Below are 23753 nucleotides of genomic sequence, written 5' to 3'. Positions count from 1 at the left end.
AATCAGCTCTTTCATCTTACTGACACTGAGTGCCAGATTGTTGCTGCGATGCAATTCTACTAATTGGCATATCTCACTCCTGTATGCCCTCTCGTCACCACCTGAGATTCTACCAACAATGGTTGTATCATCAGCAAATTTATAGATGGTATTTGAGCTATGCTTAGCCACACAGTCATGGGTATAGAGAGAGTAGAACAGTGGGCTAAGCACACACCCGAGGTGCACCAGTGTTGATCGTCGGCAAGGAAGAGATGTTATCATCAATCCACACAGATTGTGTCTTCCGGTTAAGAAGTCGAGGATCCAATTGCAGAGGGAGGTACAGAGGCCCAGGTTCTGCAACTTCTCAATCAGGATTGTGGGAATGATGGTATTAAAAGCTCAGCTATAGTTGATGAACAGCATCCTGACATAGGTGTTTGTGTTGTCCAGGTGGTTTAAAGCCATGTGGAGAGCCATTGAGATTGCATCTGCCATTGACCTATTGTGGCAATAGGCAAATTGCAATGGGTCCAGGTCGTTGCTGAGGCAGGAGTTCAGTCTAGTCATGACCAACCTCTCAAAGCATTCCATCACTGTAGATATGAGTGCTACCGGGTGATAGTCGTTAAGGCAGCTTATATTATTCTTCTTAGGCACTGGTATAATTGTCGCCTTTTTGAAGCAAGTGGGAAGTTCTGCCTGTAGCTTCCTCATCCTTCTAAATTCTAGTGAGTACAGACTCAGAGCCATCAAATGTTCCTTGTATGATAACCCTTTCATTCCCAGAATCATCCTTGTGAACCTCCTCTGAACCCTCTCCAATGCCAGCACATCTTTTCTGAGATGAGGAGCTCAATACTGTTCACAATACTGAAGGTGAGGCCTCACCAGTGCCTTTTCAAGCCTCAGCATCACATCCTTGCTCTTGTATTCTAGACCTCTCGAAATGAATGCTAACATGGCATTCGCCTTCCTCACCACCAACTCAATCTGCAAGTTAACATTTAGGGTATTCTACACAAGGACTCACAAATCTCTTTACATCTCAGATTTTTTAATGTTCTCCCCATTTAGAAAATAGGCTGCACATTTATTTCTTTTACCAAAGTGCATGACCATGTATTTTCCAACATTGTATTTCATTCACCACTTTCTTGCCCATTCTGCTAATCTAAGTCCTTCTGCATCCTACCTGTTTCCTCAACACTACCTGCCCCTTCACCACTCTTTGTACCATCTGCAAACTTGGCAACAAAGCCATCTATTCCATCATCTAAATTATTGGCACACAGTATAAAAATAAGTGGTCCCAACACCAACCCCTATGGAACACCACTAGTCACTGGCAGTCAACCAGAAATGAATCCTTTTATTCCCACTGGCTGCCTCCTACCAATCAGCCAATGCTCTAATCATGCCAGTAACTTTCCTGTAAAACCATGGGCTCTTGGTAAGCAGCCTCGTGTGCAACCCCCTTGCCAAAGGACTTCGGAAAATCCAAATCTACAACTTCCACTACATCCCCTTTATCTAACCTACGTGTGATTGCTTTAAAGAATTCCAATAGGTTCATCAGGCAAGATTTTCCCTTTAAGAAACCATGCTGACTTCATACTATCTTATCCTGTGTCAGCAAGTACTCCATCGCCTCATCCTTAACAGTTAACTCCAACATCTTCCCTACCACTGAGGTCAGGCTAACTGGTTTAAATTTCCTCTCTGCTGCTTCTTTCCTTTCTTATGGAGTGAACATAAGAAATAGGATCTGGAGTAGGCCATCTCATTGCCCTTTTAACACACCTTTTCTATCTCCTGTTGTAATCTGTGTTCCACATCCCAGCTATTGTTGGAAGGCCTGTATATAACCGTCATCAGTATCCTTTTACCCTTACAGCTTCTTAGCTCAACCCACAGGATTCAACATCTTCCGATACCTATATCAGATCTTTCTACTGATTTGATGTCATTCTTTACCTGCAGAGCCATGTCACCCCCTCTGCCTACCTTTCTCTGATACAATATGTAACCTTGGACATTCAACTCCCAACTACAGCCAACCATCAGCCATGATTCAGTGATGCTATAACATCATACCCGACAATCTGTAATAGTACAACAAGATCATTGGCCTTATTTCTTATACTCCCTGCGTTGAGATATAACACTTTAAATATTGTATTTGCTAACCTTTTTTTGCATCCCTAATGCACTGATCATTTTGTCTCATCATCTGCCTGCCTTTCCTGACAATCTGACTGCATGCCATCTTCGCTTTTTACCATCCATCCTATCCTGAGTCCCATCACTCCATAATAATTTAAGTACTATTATTATTTCATGTTTTCTATTTGCAGAATTTATTGTCTTTTGCACTCTGATTGGAAGCCCTGTTGCTGTGGACTTTCATTGATTCTATTCTGGTTATTATTTTATTATGGATTTATTGAGTATGCCCACAAGAAAATGAATCTCAGGGTTGTATTTATGTACTTTGATAATAAATTTACTTCGAATTTCTGAACTTAGCATTACATAAGCAGCATCTTCAAGGAAAATAAATTATATACAAGAACATAATTGGAACATAAAGCATGAAGTCCATTGTTGTGTGAAGTGCATGCAAGATGCTTTGCAAATATTACTGATATAAAAATAGAAAAAACTGTGTGTGTGTAGGCCTCCGTTAGTCTCGATAGACCATGGATTCGCACCTTGGAAAGTTTCCAGGGCGCAAGCCTGGGCAAGGTTTTTTTTATAGATGACCGGCAGTTGCCCAAGCTGCAAGTCTCCCCTCTCCATGCCACCAATGTTGTCCAAGGGAAGGGCATTAGGACCCATACAGGTAGAAAGAACTATCATGGTATTGACTGTGGAAATGGCAATGGAAACTGATGTTTATATTCAGGAAGGGGCACAGTGGTGTCAATTCTGCACTGGATGCCAACTAATCCAGATATTGAATAACATCAATGATTGTCAATTAATTTATGAAATGCTACACTCTGAATCAATGCTACATAATTCCAATGCTTGCATTGGTCACGTTTTTAAAGAAAGTATGACTGTAATGAAAACATAAATTGAGTTGATATTGATCTTTGTCTGAAACATTACAGTCCACAACAATTATGAAATATTCCATTCTTTACTAAAAAACGTTTACTTTTATCTAGCCCAATTTAACTGAGTAAATACAATTAATGATGTTACATTAGTGTGAATTACTTAGGACCATAAGCTTAATGAGTCATATCACTAAGATACTTCTAAGAACTTTGATGACAAGAGCTAAAAGTAAGATACAAGCTGAAATAGGTAAAGAACAATGTGGTTTTGTGAAAGACAAAGGTACAAGAAACGCGATGTTGATGTTAAGGATCAGAATGAGCTATTCAAGTGCAAAAAGATTTGTTTGTTTGTTTTATCGACTACACAAAAGCATTTGATAAAGTGATATCCAAAAAGGAGAATCCTATCTGCAGGCTGAGAGTAAATGGGGAAGACATAAAACAAGTACAGAACTTTTGCTACTTAGGAAGCTGGGTGATATCAGACGGCAGATGCGACATGGACATCAAAAGAAGAATAGGGATGGCAAAAGACACCTTTACGAGAATGAAGAATATACTGACCAACACTAAACTAGGCATGACAACCCGCCTCAGAGTACTGAAATGTTACGTTTATCCAGTTATGTCATATGTCTCAGAATGTTGGACAATATCTAGTAACATGAAAAAATGAATTGAAGCAGCAGAGATGTGGTTTTTGAGGAGGATGCAAAGAATATCATGGATGAAATGAATATCTAACGAGGATGTCATGAACAGAGCAAGCACAGAAAGAGATATAATGTATGAGATCATGGAAAGGCAACGTAACTTCATTGGACATGTGATTAGGAAAGAGGAGTTAGAATGCACGGTAATTATGGGAAAGATTGAAGGGAAGAAAGCAAGAGGAAGGCAAAGACAAATGATGATGGAGACAGCAGCCAGAGAACTGGAAATGAATGCCAATGAATTGACCCACTTGACCCGAAACAGGAGTGTGTGGGCCATGGCAGACAAAGCTCAAACTGGGCATTGCACCTGATGATGATGATGCTGACATTTGTGTTGTGCCCCAGTTGGAGATAGGCTTACCTTTCCTCAATTGTGCGATGGGATTGATATAGGAAGCAGTATTACATGTCCATACGCTCATCAAGCCTTACTGAATACTTGCTATATGACATTCTAGAAACACAATAGTTAAATGTCCCCCCCTCCCCCTGGGTCTGGTATGGAGGGATGGGGGGTGCACGGGGTGCTACTGTGTATGATCAGTGTAAGCTGCTGAGAATTGTAAACTTAGTTCCATCATGGATACTAGCCTCCATAGCATCCAGGACATCTTCAAGGAGCGGTGCCTCAAGAAGGACACCCACCACCCAGGAAATGCCTTATTCTCATTGCTATCATCAAATTCTGATTCATTTGAGGAAAAAATCCAAACCATATTTTTTGAAGTTTGATCATTTGCAATCCTTTTGCCTCCTAGTGCGCAGCATGGGGTAGTTAAAGGAATGTGTTTCACTTCAAAGCTGTAATGCCGAAACACCACACACAAAGGACCATGTACACACTACCGAAAGCTCTGGTCCCTGTGTTGGTTATGAGGGATACATTGTGTGACAGATTTGCACATATTTGAACTGGAAACTAGCTGTATCTCAGATCCTTCAGACTTGCATTGAAAGTTAGGATTGGTTCTGTTCACTAAGGATTAAGCTGATCATCTAAGGCACAACTAGCTTCCAGTCCATATTTTCATTAGAACACGTGTAAGAATGGTAAAGGGGAGTGGTCCTTAATAGAATCGAACATAACTTTATTGTTATTGCTCAAGACAAAAGTGACTCAGCGCTACTCCAGTCCATGCAAAACAGATAGCTACAATGCATGAACTACAGCTTAATTAATAACAAATCCCATATTTACAGGCAACAAGTGACTTTGATAGTCCATAACACTCAAAGGCCATTGGCAAGCCGGGCTGTAGCATCATTCAGCTGCACAACAGCCCTGGGGAAGAAGCTGGTTCTCATTCTCACTGCCTTGGCTGCCATGTTTCTGTATCACCTACCAGATGGCAGGAGATTGAGCAGACCGTGTCGGGGATGGGATGGGTCTTTAATGATGTTACGAGTGTGCCACAGACATCAAGAGTTGTGAATTGTCTCCAGGTCCAGTAGTTGAGTCCCAGTGATGTGCTGAGTGATGCTCTCTATCGCACATCGATCAAAGCTGGCCAGCAATGCTTGGGGCAGATTATCTCTCCTGAAGCGCCTCAGGTAGTATAGTCACAGTTGTGCTTTCCCTACTCTCGAGGTCGTGCTGATGGAGCAACAGAGATCCTCGGTGACGTTCATCCAAAACCGTGAAACTGGAGACCATTTATCACCAGTCAGGCTGACAGAGGAGTGGTGCTGATCTGACGGGGGGTGGGGGGTAATTACCTGAAGTTGGAGAACTCTATGTTCAACTTCCAGCGTCTGTAGATTTCCTCATGTGATGGCTTGATACTGTTTTGTACGTGACTGCAAGAAGCTGCAGAGTTGTGCACAGGGCTCAAGCTCATCGCATCACAGAAAGCAGCCTCCCCTCTATGGACTCTCAGTAAAGCAGGCAGCATAATCAAAGATCCTGCCCCGCTTGGACAATCTCCTTTCTGCCCTCTTCCAGCAGGTAGAAGATAGGAAAGTCTGAAAGCACATAGCACAAGGCTCAAGGACAGTTTCTACCCTGCTGTTAAGTCTGTCAGATGGTTTCCCGATATGATAGGTTGTGTCTTGACCTCTAACATTATGGTATTGCACCTTGTTTACAAGCACAGCACTCTCACTCCTACGCTTTATTCTGCATTCTTATTGTTTTACCTCGATTTACTGGGCAATGATCTGATCTGTATGGTCAGTTTGCAAGACAAACGTCTACTGTAACTCGGTTAATGTGGCAATAAAAAACCAATTCCAATTCTGTTTATGATACAGAAGGTGCTTTAGATGCCACAGGCGTAGTCAGCTGCTCCATATACTTTGTGTTCAGACCAGCTACATCTTCTGCACTTGCAGCAGCCGACCCATGTGGAGAGGACCACCCACTCCCCTCCCCTCCACCAGCTAAGATTCTCAAGTGTAACTCTAAATGGTAATGCAAGACCACAAATACAGTGAAACCATGAAAACAACGTCCCTGATCATACCACACAGGCCCAGATAACAGTGATCTTGAATAATTGTTAAACCGTAGAATGAAAGGGCCCTTTGACTCATGATGGCTGCACTGGGCATGAAGGCAAATTAAACTGATCACCCCTGCCACGCACAGTGCCTATCCTTCCTTTCTCTGCTTGTTCATGTGCCCAGTCAAAAGCCTCCTAAATGCCTCCAGCATCACCCTGGCAGTGTGTTGAAGCACCCTGCACATCTCCCTTACACTCCCCCTCCTCCAGTATTCCTCACTCCTACTTCAGGTCAGATATTCTGACCGTGCCCCTCATCACGTTAGACCGTGTAACAGTACAGCAGAGTAACAGGCCATTCAGCCCACAATGTCTGCACTAAACATGATAGCAGATTCAAACAGAATCTCCTCTAGTTATCTGATCCCTATCCCTTCATCTCTGCCCAGTCGTGCGTCTCTTCAACACCATCGTGTCTGCTTCCAGCTTTATCTCCGTCAGCGCAGACCACCCACTGTGTAAAAAACAAGCCTGTCACATCTCCTCCAACCTTTGCCCCTGACATGCATATCCCCTAGAACTTAACACTACTACCCAGGGAAAAGGATTGCGACTCCTCTATCTAGCACCTCACAACGACTCTGATCAGGTCTCCATGGTAAGTGAAGATGATTGAACGCTTATCCATCGCATCAGGAAGATTCTAAAGGAAGGGAAGTGGTAATGACAAGGATGTTGAGGGAGGGAATTCGGAGTCAGGACTTTGGGAGGGAGCTGCCAGTGGTGGACGGAGTGCAGCTCACCCAGCAGGTTATGGTGGCAGAGGGAACTACAGTATCAGGTCTCCCTTCACTCTGACACCCCAAAGAAAACAATCCAACACTGAAAGATAACGAGATCCTGTATTACAGAGATATCCGAGTGACAGTCAGTGATAGAGGGAATTTACACAGACCCTGTATTACATAGAGACTTACTGGTGACAGTCAGTGGCAGAGCAAACCTACAGAGATCCTGTATTACAGAGCGATATCCTGGTGTCAGTGACAGAAGGAACCCACAGAGATCCTGTATTACAGAGATATCCGAGTGACAGTCAGTGATAGAGGGAATTTACACAGACCCTGTATTACATAGAGACTTACTGGTGACAGTCAGTGGCAGAGCAAACCCACAGAGATCCTGTATTACACAGCGATATCCTGGTGTCAGTGACAGAGGGAACCCACAGAGATCCTGTATTACAGAGATATCCGAGTGACAGTCAGTGATAGAGGGAATTTACACAGACCTTGTATTACACAGCAATATACTGGTCACACTCAATGATAGAGGTAATTGATAGAGACCCTGTATTACAGGGAGATATACGTGACAGTCAGTGACAAAGGGAACCCAGAGACCCTGTATTACACAGTGATATACTGCTTACACATGGTAATAGGGGGAATCCACACCAACCCGATATTACACAGTGATATACTGGTGACAATCAGTGATAGTGGGAATTTACCTAGACCCTGTATTACACAGAGATATACTGGTCAGGGGAAATTTATACCACCCTGTATTACACAGCACATTCTGGTAACAATCAGTGAGAGAGGGAATTTACATAGACCCTGTATTACAGAGATATCCTAGTGACAGTCAGAGAGAGAGGGAATTTACACAGACCTTGTATTACAGAGATATCCTAGTGACAGTCAGAGAGAGAGGGAATTTACACAGACCCTGTATTACAGAGATATCCTAGTGACAGTCAGAGAGAGAGGGAATTTACACAGACCCTGTATTACAGAGATATCCTAGTGACAGTCAGAGAGAGAGGGAATTTACATAGACCCTGTATTACAAAGATATCCTAGTGACAGTCAGAGAGAGAGGGAATTTACACAGACCCTGTATTACAGAGATATCCTAGTGACAGTCAGAGAGAGAGGGAATTTACACAGACCCTGCATTACAGAGATATCCTAGTGACAGTCAGAGAGAGAGGGAATTTACACAGACCCTGCATTACAGAGATATCCTAGTGACAGTCAGAGAGAGAGGGAATTTACATAGACCCTGCATTACAGAGATATCCTAGTGACAGTCAGAGAGAGAGGGAATTTACACAGACCCTGCATTACAGAGATATCCTAGTGACAGTCAGAGAGAGAGGGAATTTACATAGACCCTGCATTACAGAGATATCCTAGTGACAGTCAGAGAGAGAGGGAATTTACATAGACCCTGCATTACAGAGATATCCTAGTGACAGTCAGAGAGAGAGGGAATTTACACAGACCCTGCATTACAGAGATATCCTAGTGACAGTCAGAGAGAGAGGGAATTTACACAGACCCTGCATTACAGAGATATCCTAGTGACAGTCAGAGAGAGAGGGAATTTACATAGACCCTGCATTACAGAGATATCCTAGTGACAGTCAGAGAGAGAGGGAATTTACATAGACCCTGCATTACAGAGATATCCTAGTGACAGTCAGAGAGAGAGGGAATTTACATAGACCCTGCATTACAGGTGACTCTCAGTGACAGAGGGAACCCACATCACGCGGAACATCCCAAGCGGTGATGTGTGGGCATACGGGGTTGAGATAGGAGACCTTGTTCGGCTGAGCTGCAACCTCAGTAAAACAACAGAGGTGAATATTGACATCAGGAAAGGTGCAGGAGGATGAACATGTCTCAATCTACGTTGGGGATTCAGAGGTGCAGAGGGTATTTACAGCTTTAAATTCCTGGAATTCACAGATCCGATGACCTGTCCCAGCTCATACACATTATCACAAGAAATGTGTGTCAGCAATTTTTCTTTCTTAGCTTGATGAACACTCGGACAAAGTTCTAACGGACAGTAGAAGGCGTCCTGAACAGTCCTGGAACGCACAGGAACATAAAAATCTGCCAAGTAGCGGACTGAGTCCAGTATATCGCAGGCACACCCCATCCCCATCATCAGCAGTACCTACAGGAGGCATTGCCTGATGAAGCTACGTCCATTGAAGATCCTGACCATCTGCACAGTGCCATATGCTCAGAGCTCCCAATGGGCACGAGGTACAGAAGCCTGAAGTCCAACATCACCAGGTTCCGGAAGAGCTCCTTTAGTTCAGCTACTCGGTCCTTGAACCAACAGGCAAAGTCCTCATCAGCAGTTCAGCAGCACGAAATGCACACCTTGGACTAAAATCAGAATTCTCATTGTGTTCTTTCTTGTAAAACCGGTGAGTAGTTTGTTTTTCTGTGATGCCTAGTTTCTCATTGCACCTGTACTTGCGTTTATGACAATAAACTCAACTTTGACAGTCGGTCTCTAGATAAGTTATAGCAGATAATAACGTGATCTCCAGTCTGATCCTTAATAATAGTGTGATTTCAATCTCAGATTAGACTGTGAATGCCACATGCCTGTGAGTCAACACAGGACCGAGTGAGGGGGAGAGCCCACTCAGGTGATTAGACTGCTTCCTGGAGAAGTGGAGCCTTCGAGATGTGGCTGGGTGGTGGGTGGACAGTTTGACACCAGAGAGGATGCCGGTGCTATAAATCTGGGTTCATACATTCAATCTACTGGAGGAACTCGGTGAGTCAAACAGGAAAAAGACCCGAGAACATTTCAGGCTGAGACACTTTATCGGGAACTGACGGACAACGTAAATTTGAAGGATTGAATGAACTTCATAAGTGGCAGGGGCAGAAGGTGCAGGTAAAAGCCACAACTGTCAAGAAGGGGCACAGCTGGGGATTGAAACCATGGCGTGTGGGCTATGGGGGTGGAAGGTCACAAAGCGAGGTTACAGTCAAATTGGGAATGGTTGGGGGTGGGCACTGTTCAGAAGGACACAGTAGGTTGAAGAAGATGGAAGGTAATGCCAATTGTTGGGGTAGGACAGTCAGAGGATGGACATACTCAGAGAGGAAGCATACATGGTTGCAGGCTGGGTCCACCTAATGTCAAACAGTCAAGGAATGGGCTTCCATCATTGGAGATCAACTATGAGAAGACAGGCCCTCTTCTCATGGCTCCCATTAGCTAGGAGGTACAGGAGGCTGGAGACCCACACACATCATCTTGGGAACATTTTCTTCACCTGCAACATTAGATTTCTGAAACCTGTACTGCTGCAGCAAACAACAAGTTTCATGACATTATGTCAGCGATCATCTTGTAGAGAAAGGTGTGATATGAGGCCATGAAGAGATAGAGGACAACAGGGTTCCTGCATTTTACCTTTCCTTCCCATTTCTCAATGTTTGCTTTTTCTTGTCCTCCAACTCCCCAATTGTCAATCCCCACGCTTCCTCCCTTTTAACCACCTTCATCCCCTCCTCTCACTGCCCCTTCCCATGTCTTGCCCTTTTCTCTCGAACCCCCTTCTTAATCTCTCCGCACCCTCACCACGTCCCCCTTCTCTTCCTATCTACTCCCTTGACTCGGTTCTCCCGTTCTCAAATTCTCGCTTCTACACTCCTGATTCCCCCCCCCCCCCCCAAACTCCATCCGATCCCCAAGCCGAAAGGACACAACTTCCGTCAACACTCGGCACCCCCGCCCCGGAACTTCGGCATTCCTGCACACTCAACATGGCGACGTTTCCCCTCCCCCCCACGGACACTCAATATGGCGACGTTTCCCATTTCCCCTCTGGACACTCAACATGGCGGCATATACCCCAATGGGACAGTCGACATGGCGATGTTTGCTCCCTTTGGGACACGTAAAAAGGTGATGCTGATACGCTCTCTTCAGCAAAAAATAAGGTTTCCCTGGTTGGAACGCTCAAAATTGTGACTTTTCCGACTCTGACATACACAACATAGTGAGATTTCCGTGTCGGTCCAAGTAAAACGACATCATGTTGAGTGTTCCACAGCGGCGGTGGAAATGTCGCCTTTGAGTGACCGTAACAGAGAGAAAACGTCGAGTTTGAGTGTCCCACAGCAGAAGGAGAACATCGCCTTTGAGTGTCCTATAACGGAGGGAAAACGTCGCCTTTGAGTACAGTATTTCACAGCTGGAGAAACATCGCCATGTTGAGTGTTCCGCAGCGGAAGAAAGGTCGCCATTTTGAGTGTCCACAACAGACGCACCGGCGCCATATTCAGTGTCCCCACGCGACGTTCCGCCCACCACTTCACTCTGAACTGCCGGCAGGTTGTTACGACCGGAAGTTCCACCATTTTGATCGGGCCCCTACCTTAGGAGCGGAGCGAGGAGTCGGGTACGGCGCCAAGTGTGGCGGGGCGGCCAACAGGGAGGGGATGAGGGAACTGAAGGAGGGGTGGCGCGATGGGAGAACGGAAGTTTAGGGGAAGCGGGGTTTGGAGCTGGTTGCAAGGGTGAGGGGAATGTGTTACGGGTGCGGGATGCAAGAGGGAGGGGAGATGTGATGGGTGCAGGAGTGAGGGGAGGGGAGGTGTGATGGTGCAGGGGGAGGGGAGGTGTGATGGTGCGGGGTGCAGGGGGAGGGGAGGTGTGATGGGTGCGGGGTGCAGGAATGAGGGGAGGGGAGGTGTGATGGGTGCGGGGTGCAGGAGGAGGGGGATGTGATGGGTGCGGGGTGCAGGAGGGAGGGGAGATGTGATGGGTATGGGGTGCAGGAGTGAGGGGAGGGGAGGTGTGATGGGTGCGGGGTGCAGGAGGAGGGGGGATGTGATGGGTGCGGGGTGCAGGAGGGAGGGGAGATGTGATGGGTATGGGGTGCAGGAGTGAGGGGAGGTGTGATGGTGCGGGGTGCAGGGGGAGGGGAGGTGTGATGGTGCGGGGTGCAGGGGGAGGGGAGGTGTGATGGGTGCGGGGTGCAGGAGGAGGGGGGATGTGATGGGTGCGGGGTGCAGGAGGAGGGGAGATGTGATGGGTATGGGGTGCAGGAGTGAGGGGAGGGGAGGTGTGATGGGTGCGGGGTGCAGGAATGAGGGGAGGGGAGGTGTGATGGGTGCGGGGTGCAGGAGGGAGGGGAGATGTGATGGGTATGGGGTGCAGGGGGGAGGGGAGGTGTGATGGGTGCGGGGTGCAGGAGTGAGGGGAGGGGAGGTGTGATGGGTGCGGGGTGCAGGAGGAGGGGAGGTGTGATGGTGCGGGGTGCAGGGGGAGGGGAGGTGTGATGGGTGCAGGGAGCAGGAGGAGGGGGGATGTGATGGGTGCGGGGTGCAGGAGGGAGGGGAGGTGTGACGGGTGCGGGGTGCAGGAGGGAGGGGAAGTGTGATGGGTGCAGGGGGAGGGGTGATGTGATGGGTGTGGGGTGCAAGAGTGAGGGGAGGGGAGATGTGATGGGTGCGGGGTGCAGGAGTGAGGGGAGGGGAGGTGTGATGGGTGCGGGGTGCAGGGGGGGGAGGTGTGATGGGTGTGGGGTGCAGGGGGGGAGGTGTGATGGGTGTGGGGTGCAGGGGGAGGGGCGGTGTGATGGGTGTGGGGTGCAGGAGGGAGGGGAGGTGTGATGGGTGCAGGGAGCAGGAGGGAGGGGAGGTGTAATGGGTGCAGGAGGGAGGGGACGGTGGTGGGAAGGGGTATGGGTGCAGCAGGGGATGAATGTGGTAGGTGCCATTTCCAGGGGGTCAGCGCAGGGGTGCATGGCACGGGGGAGGGGAGGGCAGTGGTTACAGAGTGACGGGGTGGGCATGGGGAGATGGGAGGGTGGTGGGAGTGGTATGTGCGCTGGAGGATGGGAAGGTGGTAGATGCAGTGGGAGGGGAGGAGGTTGGGGCGAGGTGAAGGGGAAAGTAAGTCAGGGAATTAATAGGGAAGGGTGAGTATAACAGCAAGGGTACATGGTTCGGTAAACCATTGATAGTGGGGAGGATGGATGTTAAAGGGTAAAGGGAGGGCATTGGAGGATGGGGATTTTGATAACAGGAGCAAGAGGGCAATGAAGGAGGAGATACTAGAGATTGTAGACGCTAGAATCTGGAACAAAAAATAATGGAGGAACTTAGTGTGCGGGGAAAAATTTGTAGAGGCAATGGGTGGGTAAAGATTTGGGTTAAGACCCTGCATTGTGATTGCATTGCCTATGTCCTGATGAGATGAACTGGTAATTATTGAGCGGGCTGTGGTGGGAGGTGTTGGGTGGATAATGTGCCTGGTGCTAGAGGTAGGGTGTTAGATGTTGGGAGATTGGCGATGGTGTGGTGGAGAGAGAGAGTTGGGAATCCAGCAGGGTACAGTACTGTGCAAAACTTTTAGTTATCTTTTTAATATAAATTTTGTTTTAGATGTATATTTTTTCTTCTGCATTAGTGTTGTCAGTAGAAAAGAGCAAGTTTTAGATTTCCAAGAATTGGTTTTCCAAAAAATTAAAATTTAGAGATTACTTTTGTATTTTGCTAAAGGAAGTTAACTTAATAGTAGATCACTTTTTAAATAAAAACGTGATTATTTTATAGGTATTAAACAAAGATAACAAAGTGGTGATAATGATGAATGACAATGAGTTGAATGAACTAAACTGATTAACTGAAATGGAAGCGGGTTTAGAAGGAATCAAACTGGGTGAAGGACAACCAGACTAAAAGGTGAGGGTGTGGTAGATGTGAAAATGTAACATTCAAGTCATCAATTCTTACACCATGCCAAGAGTGAGCAGAGCAACAAGACCTTGTGCTGATGCAGTCAGCAAGGTCTCTCCCAAGCAAAAGTTTTATGGCAGCCAGGTGTTTCAGGATGTGCTGTCCAAGCTGTTCTGAAGAAGTACAAAAAACGGGCAAGGTTGAGGACCAGAAACACGGTGGTCAGCCATGGAAACTGACTGCAGCAGACAAGAGATACGTCAAACTAACATTCCTACTAAATCAGAAGTCCAGCACGGCTATCAGCTCTGAACTCTCAGTCACCACTGGAACCCAAGTACACTCCTCTACAGTCCAGAGAAGTCTTGTTAGAAGTATCTTCATGGAAGAATTACTGCCAAAAAGCCATTCCTCTGAAGTTGAAACAAAGCCAAGAGACTCACCTCTGCTCAAAAACACAAGGACAGGGGTGCTGAACAATGACAGAAAGTGCTCTGGGCTGAAGAATTAAAATTTGAAATTTTTGGCTCAAACGGGAGGCAGTTTGCAGAAAAGCTGGAGGGCACTGCATAGATGGGTGTCTGCAGCCAACAGTGAAGCGTGGCTGTGGCTCCCTGTAGTATTGGGGCTGCATTTCTGCGAATTGGAGTTTGTGTTCTGGTCAGAATTAATGGAATCTTCAGTGCCGATTCAAGCAAATTTTCATCCATCAGGGAGGTGTCTGATCGGTCCCAACTTCATTCTACAGTAGGATACTGACCCAAAACACATGGCCAAGGTCATAAAGAACTATCTTCAGTGAAAGGAACAAGAGTTCAACAAATGGTATGGCCTTCACAGTGCCCCAATCTTAACATCGGGGCTGCCTGGGATACCTAGCGAAACAGAAGTGAGATAGGCAAAGTCTGCAGAAGAGCTGTGGCAAGTTCTTCAAGATGCTTGGATAACCTACAAGCTGATTTTCTTATGAAACTGCATGATAATATCTAAGAGAATTGATGCAGTTTTAAAGTCATGGAGTGGTCATACCAAATATTGCTTTAGTTTTTTTTAACCGTTTATTGCTCTTCACAATAAATGTTTTGACATTTAGAAACATAATTTCATTATTTTTGCTTTTCAGAATTTGTTTTTACATGCGCCTACGACTTTTGCACAGTACTGCACATGAAATGATGGAGAGTGGAACAGATAGGGAATGGGGATGAGAGAATGTAGATCAAATGGGAAATGTACAGCTGGGATTGTAGTGTGTTGAGAAAGAGAGGTGATGTGGGTGGAGCTGCAGGGGCCAAATTAAGGAGAATAGAAAGGATAGATGGAAGGGGTGAGGAAAACTGGGGTAGTGGCTGGTATTGTTGTTTAACAATCTTGGTGTTCTGTGGAGGATGTGGAGAGGCTTCAGGGGTATATGGGCAGATAGAGTGAATGGACAAGGGCATGCCAGGTGGAATATAATGTGGAAAGTTGCCAGGTCACTGGCTTTGGTAGAGAAAAAAATAATAGGTGGATATTTTTAGAAATTGAGAATTTAAAAGATGTTGGTGTTCAGAGTGACTGTGAGTGTCCTTGTGCAGAAATTTGTCAATTAATATGCAGGCATGGCAAACTAATTAGAAAGGCACACAGTGAGTTGGCCTTTATCGAGTACAAGTGTAGCAGTGTCTTACTGCAGTAATCCCAGTAGAACTGGGTGTTGCAGGAATCAAGAACTGTAGGGTTGGTAGAACTCAGGTGAAAGATCTTCTGTCATTGGCAGAGCAGCAGAGGGATCAGAAGGTTCTAGAGGGACACATTGGAGAGAAGTGGGTGAGAGAATTGACGGGGGGGGTGGGTGGCCAAGGTGAGGATTGAAGTAGTAAGAGTGAAGAAGACAGCAGGGAATGAATGAAACAGGACCACAGGTTTGGGTGGAGGAGATAGCTGGATTGTTGTAGGTGTTGGGTATAATGGTTGAGGGGAGGAAATGTACAGAGGTATTGAAGGTGCTGGCCGCTTAATGCCATGGGATAGCAGTGGTCAACATCACTTAACAACATTGATCTTTTGTTTTCTTTAAGATTCTGAAGGAAGAGTGTGAGTAGCGGAAAACAACATAGTGCGTGACTCGAGGAGGGCTTGAAGGTAAAATGATTGATGATACTTTCTCCTTCTTGTCTGTTTACAGTTGACAATTGTCCTGTGTAGCTCCCTGACTGGACATTTGTGAGAATGGTTTATCTGGAAACCTTTTGAGATAAAATAATATTAAATAATAGTAACAGTGGGCTTGAACTTGCATGGTTGCTTCCTGCACATGCAGAGATGAGGAACCATAACACCATGTTGGTCATTTAAAACCCAGAGCTTTCTGAAACCAGTGTTTTATCTCCATGATTGTGTAGTTTTCATATAATTAGAATCTGGCCCAGTGATTTTAGGGATGGACATGGAAATCCAGAGCAGCTAGCCTTCTAATATGAAAATTATTAGGGATAAGGAAAATTCTACTTTATTTAGGAAGTGTTAACAGAATACTTCAGAAACAGTAAGCAACAGACAATCTGCTGCTGGAGGAACTCGGTGAGTGAACATCTGTGTGGAGAAAGAAATTGTTGATGTTTTGGCTGAAGACTGCATTAGGACTAGGTGACCAGTAGAACAGTGGACTGAGGAGAGTTGTAGGATGACAGGTAGAGGGGTGGATTTGCAGGACAGTGCAAGCAGACACAGGTGAGGAAAAAATAAATGGTGCAGGGTTGGAGGTGTGAAATTTGGAGACGAGCAGAAACACAAAATTGGGTGTGTAGGTGAGAACATGCAGTGGTGGATGGAACCGAGATGGAGGAGGGAGTATTGATGGAAAGCAGACGAGACTGGGAGGATCAGAAGGTGGGGATGGAGTAAAAGTGAATTGCCTAAACTTTGGAAAACTTAGATTGATGTTGTTGGGTTGTAGACAACCCAGGTGCAATGCGAGTTGTTCCTCCAGTTTACATTGCTGGCATTAGAGGTGGCTGAATGTGGATCGGCCAGTTTGGGACTGACTAAGGAAGGGGAAGTGAAATGGTTTGCAGTTGGACGCTCAGAATGTCTGTTGAGGACTGAGCACGAGTACTCTGTGAAACGGTCACCAAGTGGGAATAATATGATTGGACAGAGTTAGTGTCGACTTATGAAAACACATATGAAAGTGCTCTGAGTAAAAAAAAAACCTGCCTCTGACATCCCCTTTGAACCTTCCCCTCTCACCTTCAAAGCATGCCCTCTGGTATTAGACATTTCAACCCTGGGAAAAAGATACTCTCTGTCTACTCTGTCTATGCCTCTCATAATTCTAGAAACCTCTATCAGATCTCCCTTGAGCCTCCACCCTCCAAAGAAAACCCAAGTTTGTCTAATCTCTTATGTTAGCACATGCCCTCTAAACCAGGAAGCATCCTATAGAGGGGCGACCAGAACTTCTGTGCAATACTCCAGGCATGGCCGAACCAGAGTTCTATAAAGTTGCAACATAACTTGACTTCTGAACTCAGCACCTCAACTAATAAAAGCAAAAATTCCATAAGCTGCCTTCACCACCTGATCAACCTGTGTAGCCACTCTCATGGAGCTGTGAACTTGGAGCCCAAGCTATCTCTGCTCAGCAACACTGTTAAAGACCTTGCTCATAACAATGTACTGTCTCCTCGCATTTGCCCTACCAAGGTACATCTCTCATTTATCTGGGTTAAACTCCATTTGCTATTTCGCGCCCATATCTGCAACTGATCTATATTGTGTTGTATTCTTTGCCAATCTTCTACGCTATCCACAACTCTACCAATCTTGGTATATACATCACAAACAGCAGTGGTCCCAGCACAGATCCCTGTAGAACACCACTACTGACTGATCTATAGTTCCCATGATTTTCTCTTGTACCCCTCTTAAAAAGAGGTACATTAGCCACTAGCCAGTCCTCCAGGACTGCCTGTGCCTAGAGAAGACATGAAGACGCTGGTCAAGGCCCTAGCAGTTAGCAAAATAGATAAGTTGCATCTGTCCTATTTGGACTTTCAGAAGATCTTTGTTAAGGTGCTGTTGAAAAGTTTATGAACCAACTTTAAAGCACAAAGGTTGAAAGTTCCCATGATTTTCTTTTGCAGCCCTTCTTAAATAAAAGCAAAATGTTCACTACCCTCCGGTCTTCTGACACTTCTAGCTAACCGTGATGCAAATACCTCTCACAATTTCTTCTCTACCTTCCCACAATGTCTTTGAATATACCTGGTCAGATCCTGGAGATTTGTCTATCTCCGTACATTTTAAGATGTCCAGCACAACCTGTACTCTACTGTCGACAGTCTCTCACCATTAACTTTCTTGAGGTCTGAAGAGAAAACTGCTGGAGCAGTGAAAAGATGCAACCATTGCTGGCAATACTCAGCAGATCAAGCAGCATCTGTGGTGAGAGAAGAAGTGGATTAATATTACTGGTTGTATTGCAAACAAAAAAGACAGGTTATCTGAAATGATGAAATTCAGCATTGAGTCCTTAGTGCTAGAATGTGCCAAGTTGAATGTAGAGATGCTGTTCCTCTGGCTTTTATTGGGCTTGTTATAACCTTGTCACAGGACAAGAGAAGTCAAAGATAATTAAAGTGACAAGTTCTGGTTTGACCTTGTGTACTGAACGGAAGTGGTTCTCAGAGTGGTCAATCAATTTGATTTCTGTAGAGAGGTGGAGATCGCATTGTGAACACCACTTTCTAACATTTTTTCTTTCTTGACAATTAAACAACTTCCTTTTGAACATTGCAGTTGAATCTGACTCCACTTGCCTAGGAAGTACGTTGTGAATTCTCACCCTCACTGCATAAAAATATTTCATGTTCTTTTGCTAATGAACATCATTCTGTGTTTTCTAGTACTTGATCTGTGTGTCAATGGAAACTGTTTCTCTCTATCTACTCTGCCTGGGCCTTTCATGGCTTTATCAGAGCCATTGTAACTCCTTTTCTAAGGGAAACACCACCAAGAGTCTGTCACTATAAGTCATGTTGCCTGGTGAAACTCTTCTACATCCATCCTAAACCCTAATCTGAGAAATTGCACTTGGAACTGAAAGTTAAGGTCTGAATAAATGCAATGGAACTAGAGAAACAGATGAAAGCACAGTAGAAGGTGGAATTGAGCTAACTATAGGAGTGTGCGGGCTTGTAATAGATATTGGCACCCCCTGCATTAGTTGGGAGGTTACATTCCTGGAAAACAGTCTGTATTGTGATTTTTGTAATGCGAAGCCAAGACAACTCCGCAAGTGTCAAGAAACACCAGTTGAAAAAATGTTTATTTACTGATTTTTTTTACATGAATCCTGTAAGAGTGTTTCTTATTCAGAATTGGGTTTAATATCACTGGCATATGTTGTCACATCTGTTGTTCAGCAGCAGCAGTACATTGCAATACATATCAAAAGTATAAGTTACAGTAAGAGTATGCAGTGCAAAAAGAGTTTATATAAAAAAAAGAACATTTTGTGAGGTAGTGTTCAATGTCCATTCAGGAACGATAGGAAGAAATTGTTGGGGTAGACGCTGAGAAAAGGACTGTAGGGTGGAAACACGTTGCAGAAGTGATAAAACCTGTCAGTTCTGTGTGAGGGCAGGAAGCAACTGCAATTCAGTCATCAAGTTACTGGATAAAGAAGCAAGGAGAAGTTCCAATAGAATAGAAATTAGTGTTTTACACATCATAAAGAGGAAGGTATAGTTTGGGCCCATCATTTGGTCTGGGTGAAGTAAGTGGTGTTGGAACAGATCCACAATGGGAGAATGAGTTCAGGCAGTTTTAGAGGGCTAAGCTGGTCCCCTGTACAGTGGAAAGAAGTGATAATAATCCTCAATTATGGAGTACTGTTCTGCTTTACCTGTACGCACACACGAGTGGTATGCATAGTTAATGTTCTAATTCCAGTGTGGGAATACTCTCCGACTCCAGCACGGGATAGGGAGTTGGGATAAGTTGGGGAGTTGGAGTTGTAATAGTAAGGACCAGGATATCGAACACTGGAGAAATGGAAGAAAAGGTATGAGGTGTGATCAACTTCAGTGGAAGAGGACATGAGCTGAAGTGGGAGGTGACCTAACAGTACTGTGCCTGCTGAGCTATTAAATAAGATCATAGTGGATGTTTTATCTTAGCTTCACATTACTGCACAAACTTGATGTCTTAATTGCCTTAATCATGAAAGACTGGAAACTAGGCAAAGGGAAAAGAATGGAATTAAATAGGAAGAAATAAGTTGATCAATAAGCAATATCCATTGCAAGAAGCTTAATGGTCCCACATGCATACTAGATCAGGGAGCCTTCCTGGACTGGAGTAGAGGAGTGTTCCTGTGCTGGAGTTCAAACATGGACTGCATACGCCAGGGGTGTCAAACTCATTTTAGGTCACGGGCCGGATTGAGCAAAATGCAGCTTCATGCGGGCCGGATCAGTCGGACGCGTGCGAACGCAGCTTTCGTTGCCTCCGTTTTTTCAGCCTGCTGTCATGTGTCTCAGTCTCTGCTATAACTACAAAGTGTTTCACTTTACAAATTCCGTTTCTTATGAAGAAGACTGCTGAGCAAGACTGCCGAATAAACACTAGAAACCCTGAAAACCTGGTACCTGAATAAACTCAGCATTAGCCATATCATACGCCATAGGCGCTTCGATTACTGGGGCCAGCTTTAATAGTAATTAGATATTATCTCGCGGGCCGGATTTGGCCCGCGGGCCTTGAGTTTGACATATATGGCATACGCTTTCTGTGTGTGTGTGGTTCAGGTAAAGAAAAACAGTATATAATTATTCTGCAGCATATTCACCACCTTGTTTGTGATTGGATGGAATCGTACAAAATGCAACTAGCTCATTCCACCAAGAGTTCAAAGTACCGTAGATTCCGGATTATAAGCCGCTACTTTTTTCCCACATTTTGAACAGCTTTGAACTCTGCGGCCTATAATCCAGAGCGGCTAATACATGGTTTTTTTTCATGCCGCCTCGTAAACATTTTGCCTCGTAACAGTAGACCAATAAAATTGATGAGTAGTTCACAGAGGTCCAATGAAATTGTATGATAAATCAAGCGCACTTTCACAATTAAATTATTGTAAATCAGTCATTTGTACTCACCCTCATCAACATGGAAAATACTCGAAGAAAAGCAAGACCCGAGCGCGTCAGACCCGATTAGACCCGATCGCGTTACGCAAGCGCGTCAGACCCGATTAGACCCGAGCGCGTTACGCAAGCGCGTCAGACCCGATTGGACCCGATCGCGTTACGCAAGCGCGTCAGACCCGATTAGACCCGATCGCGTTATGCAAGCGCGTCAGACCCGATTGGACCCGATCGCGTACGCAAGCGCGTCAGACCCGATTGGACCCGATCGCGTTACGCAAGCGCGTCAGACCCGATTGGACCCGATCGCGTTGCGCAAGCGCGTCAGACCCGATTGGACCCGATCGCGTTGCGCAAGCGCGTCAGACCCGATTAGACCCGATCGCGTTGCGCAAGCGCGTCAGACCCGATTAGACCCGAGCGAAAACGCTGCTTTTAAGTTAAAGTCGATCAATAACTTTTCCTGGTAGGCTGCAGTATATATATTTTTACCAGTCGCTAGGAGATATTGGAATGTTGTTCGTGCTGTTCAGTAAAAAAGTATATGCAACGTAATTTGTGTTACCGATACGTATGTATATTTAAAAGTAGCGGTGCGGCCTAAAATCCGGTGCGGCCTTTACAATTAAAAAATTGATTTTATTTCTAAAATTAGAGCCTGCGGCTTTTAATCAGGTGCGCTCTGTAGTCCGGAATCTACGGTAAATTTTATTTTCTAAGTACATATGTCACCATATGCTATCCTGAGATTCATTTTCTTACATGCATTCACAGTAGAGCAGAGAAGTACAATAGAATCAATGAAAAACTACACACGAAGACTGACAAACAACCAATTAAAAAATCTGATAGCACAAGTTGTAGAATCCTTTAAAGTAAATCCATAGGTTGTGGAATCTGTACAGAGTGACGTAAGTGATGTTATCCACACTGGTTCAGGAGCCTGATAGTTGAAGGGTAGTAACTCTGAACATGGCATCTGTACCTCCTATACAATGGCAGCAGTGAAAAGAGATCATGGTCTGGGTGATGGGGTCATTGTTGCTGGGTGCTGCTTTCTTGTTTAGCGCTCCTTGTAGATGTGCCTCTTGATGTCCCTCCCCACTCAAAGAGCTCTTCAGCCTGAGCCCTCTTGTCAACCCTCAGTTTTTAGCTCCGCATATCATGACTGCCCATGCAGGCATGGAAAGGATTTTCTGCTTCCTCCTTCCAGGCAGTGAGTCCCAGACCTGACCACTGTCTGCAATCATTGAACACACAATTGCACACTGGACTTCACTTTGCTTATTGATCTAGGGAATATTTCGTCACTGGAGTAGAATTGTTTCAGATCATGATATCTGCTCAAAGCCGTGCTGACCTTGAATATGAGAATACAAAAGGGTGTGCAAGGTGAAGAGATTTCTCTGACTGGAATTACTGGATGTGGTGGATCGGAGGGCATGGTTACAATAATGTAAATTGTATGTTTTAAAGAACTTTCTCCTTCCAGTTCATTGTGTAATTAGTGATCTTGTACGAATTGTGACAGACCTTTCAACTCAATGTATATAATAACCAAGATTCAATGTATATAACAACTTTTGACCTACATTTGGTCCATATACCTCCAACCTGACCTACCCACATACTCATCCAAGTGTCTTTCAGAAGTTGTTATATCTGCCTCAACCACTTCCTTTGGCGGCTCACTCCAAATATGGACCACGTTCTGTATAATAAAAAAAGATTCCCTTCAAGTGCCTACTAAATACTTTCCCTCTTATTTAAGCCTATGTCCTCTAGTTCTTGATTCCCCAATGCTGGGAAAATGTCTTCACGCATTCATCCTTGCTGTTTTACTCTCTATAACAGTGCAATGTTGCTCCCTCCGGGGGATGGTGGGAGTTTCAAAGGGGACAGTAGGATGGCACTTGGTAGCAAGTGGATCAGCTGAAGGATTACAGGCTTAATTTAAGAAATGAATTACTTATTATAAGTATTTGACCTGCCTCAGAATTGTTCATAATATACATGTAATTTCCTCATCTCTTGCTAACCCATTGTTTTGTATAACATTGGAAGTGCGTTATAGTTGTTGAAAAGCAATGTAATGCTTCTTCAGTTGGCGTACCATGAGGACAGAAGAAATCGTGTTATTTCTGGGCCCAGCCCCACATTATTGCTATTCACTACTGTAGTACAATGTTAACTAGTGCAATTCCCATACTCTGATCACACTGTTGCAATTCCTGTGAATTAGGGTGTGACATTCAATGGGGTAAAGTTCAGAATCTGCCCTCTCGAATGGTCTTGACCATGTTTCTCTAGGCCAAGGCCCAGCCGAGATATTGCTGCCCTACTTTATGTACCTTCAGGCAGAGTCAGTTTTTGCCTGAGCCATGATGACATTTTAACTTCATCCTTTATTGTTGGACTTAAAGAATCAGCAATTCACCATGATCATTAATCCATTACGAAAATGACAGGATCAGACCAAATGAAAAAGACGTGTAGACAGTATAGTGTGGTGTATCTGAAATATGGATTTATACCAGCAACAACCAATGTGTTTGTTGTGTGAAAACGGTTTTTCCAAATGAGCAATGAAACTATACAGGCTTCTTGAACATTTGAAGAGAACACACTGATAAAGCAAACAAGAACTTGGCTTATTTTCAGTCAATTCGTGAAAATACTTCAAAACATGTTTGCCAGCACTTCACAACAAAACAGTGATGGTTTGTTGCTTCATACAACATTTCATTGCTTATTGCTAAATCTGGAAAGCCCCATACAATTGGAAAAGAACTGATTCTGCCAGTAGTAAGGAAGGTTTTGAGTATGGTTTTGCATAAGTCAACAGACCAAATAATTATAGAGATTCTGCTCAGTGATGACTGTTCAAAGATGA

The 23753-nt window shown here is 44.8% G+C and overlaps 1 protein-coding gene across 6 annotated transcripts in view; it reads left to right on the top strand.

Moving 5' to 3' along the window:
* The first annotated feature begins 11220 nt into the window (after nt 1-11220).
* Nucleotides 11221-23753, top strand: part of celf1 (cugbp, Elav-like family member 1) — a 77851-nt gene continuing 65318 nt past the window's right edge. The window contains exons 1-2 of one of the 6 annotated variants that reach the window (XM_073049101.1): nt 11221-11443; nt 15788-15851. The gene's annotated coding sequence lies outside the window, so the exon portion shown is untranslated. The remainder of the gene's footprint in view (nt 11444-15787; nt 15852-23753) is intronic. The other 5 variants (XM_073049102.1, XM_073049100.1, XM_073049104.1 and 2 more) reach the window with 5 other exon arrangements.

Source organism: Hemitrygon akajei, chromosome 6, assembly GCF_048418815.1.
Source record: "Hemitrygon akajei chromosome 6, sHemAka1.3, whole genome shotgun sequence".
NCBI lineage: Eukaryota > Metazoa > Chordata > Chondrichthyes > Myliobatiformes > Dasyatidae > Hemitrygon > Hemitrygon akajei.
This window is presented reverse-complemented; position numbering and strand designations above follow the sequence as displayed.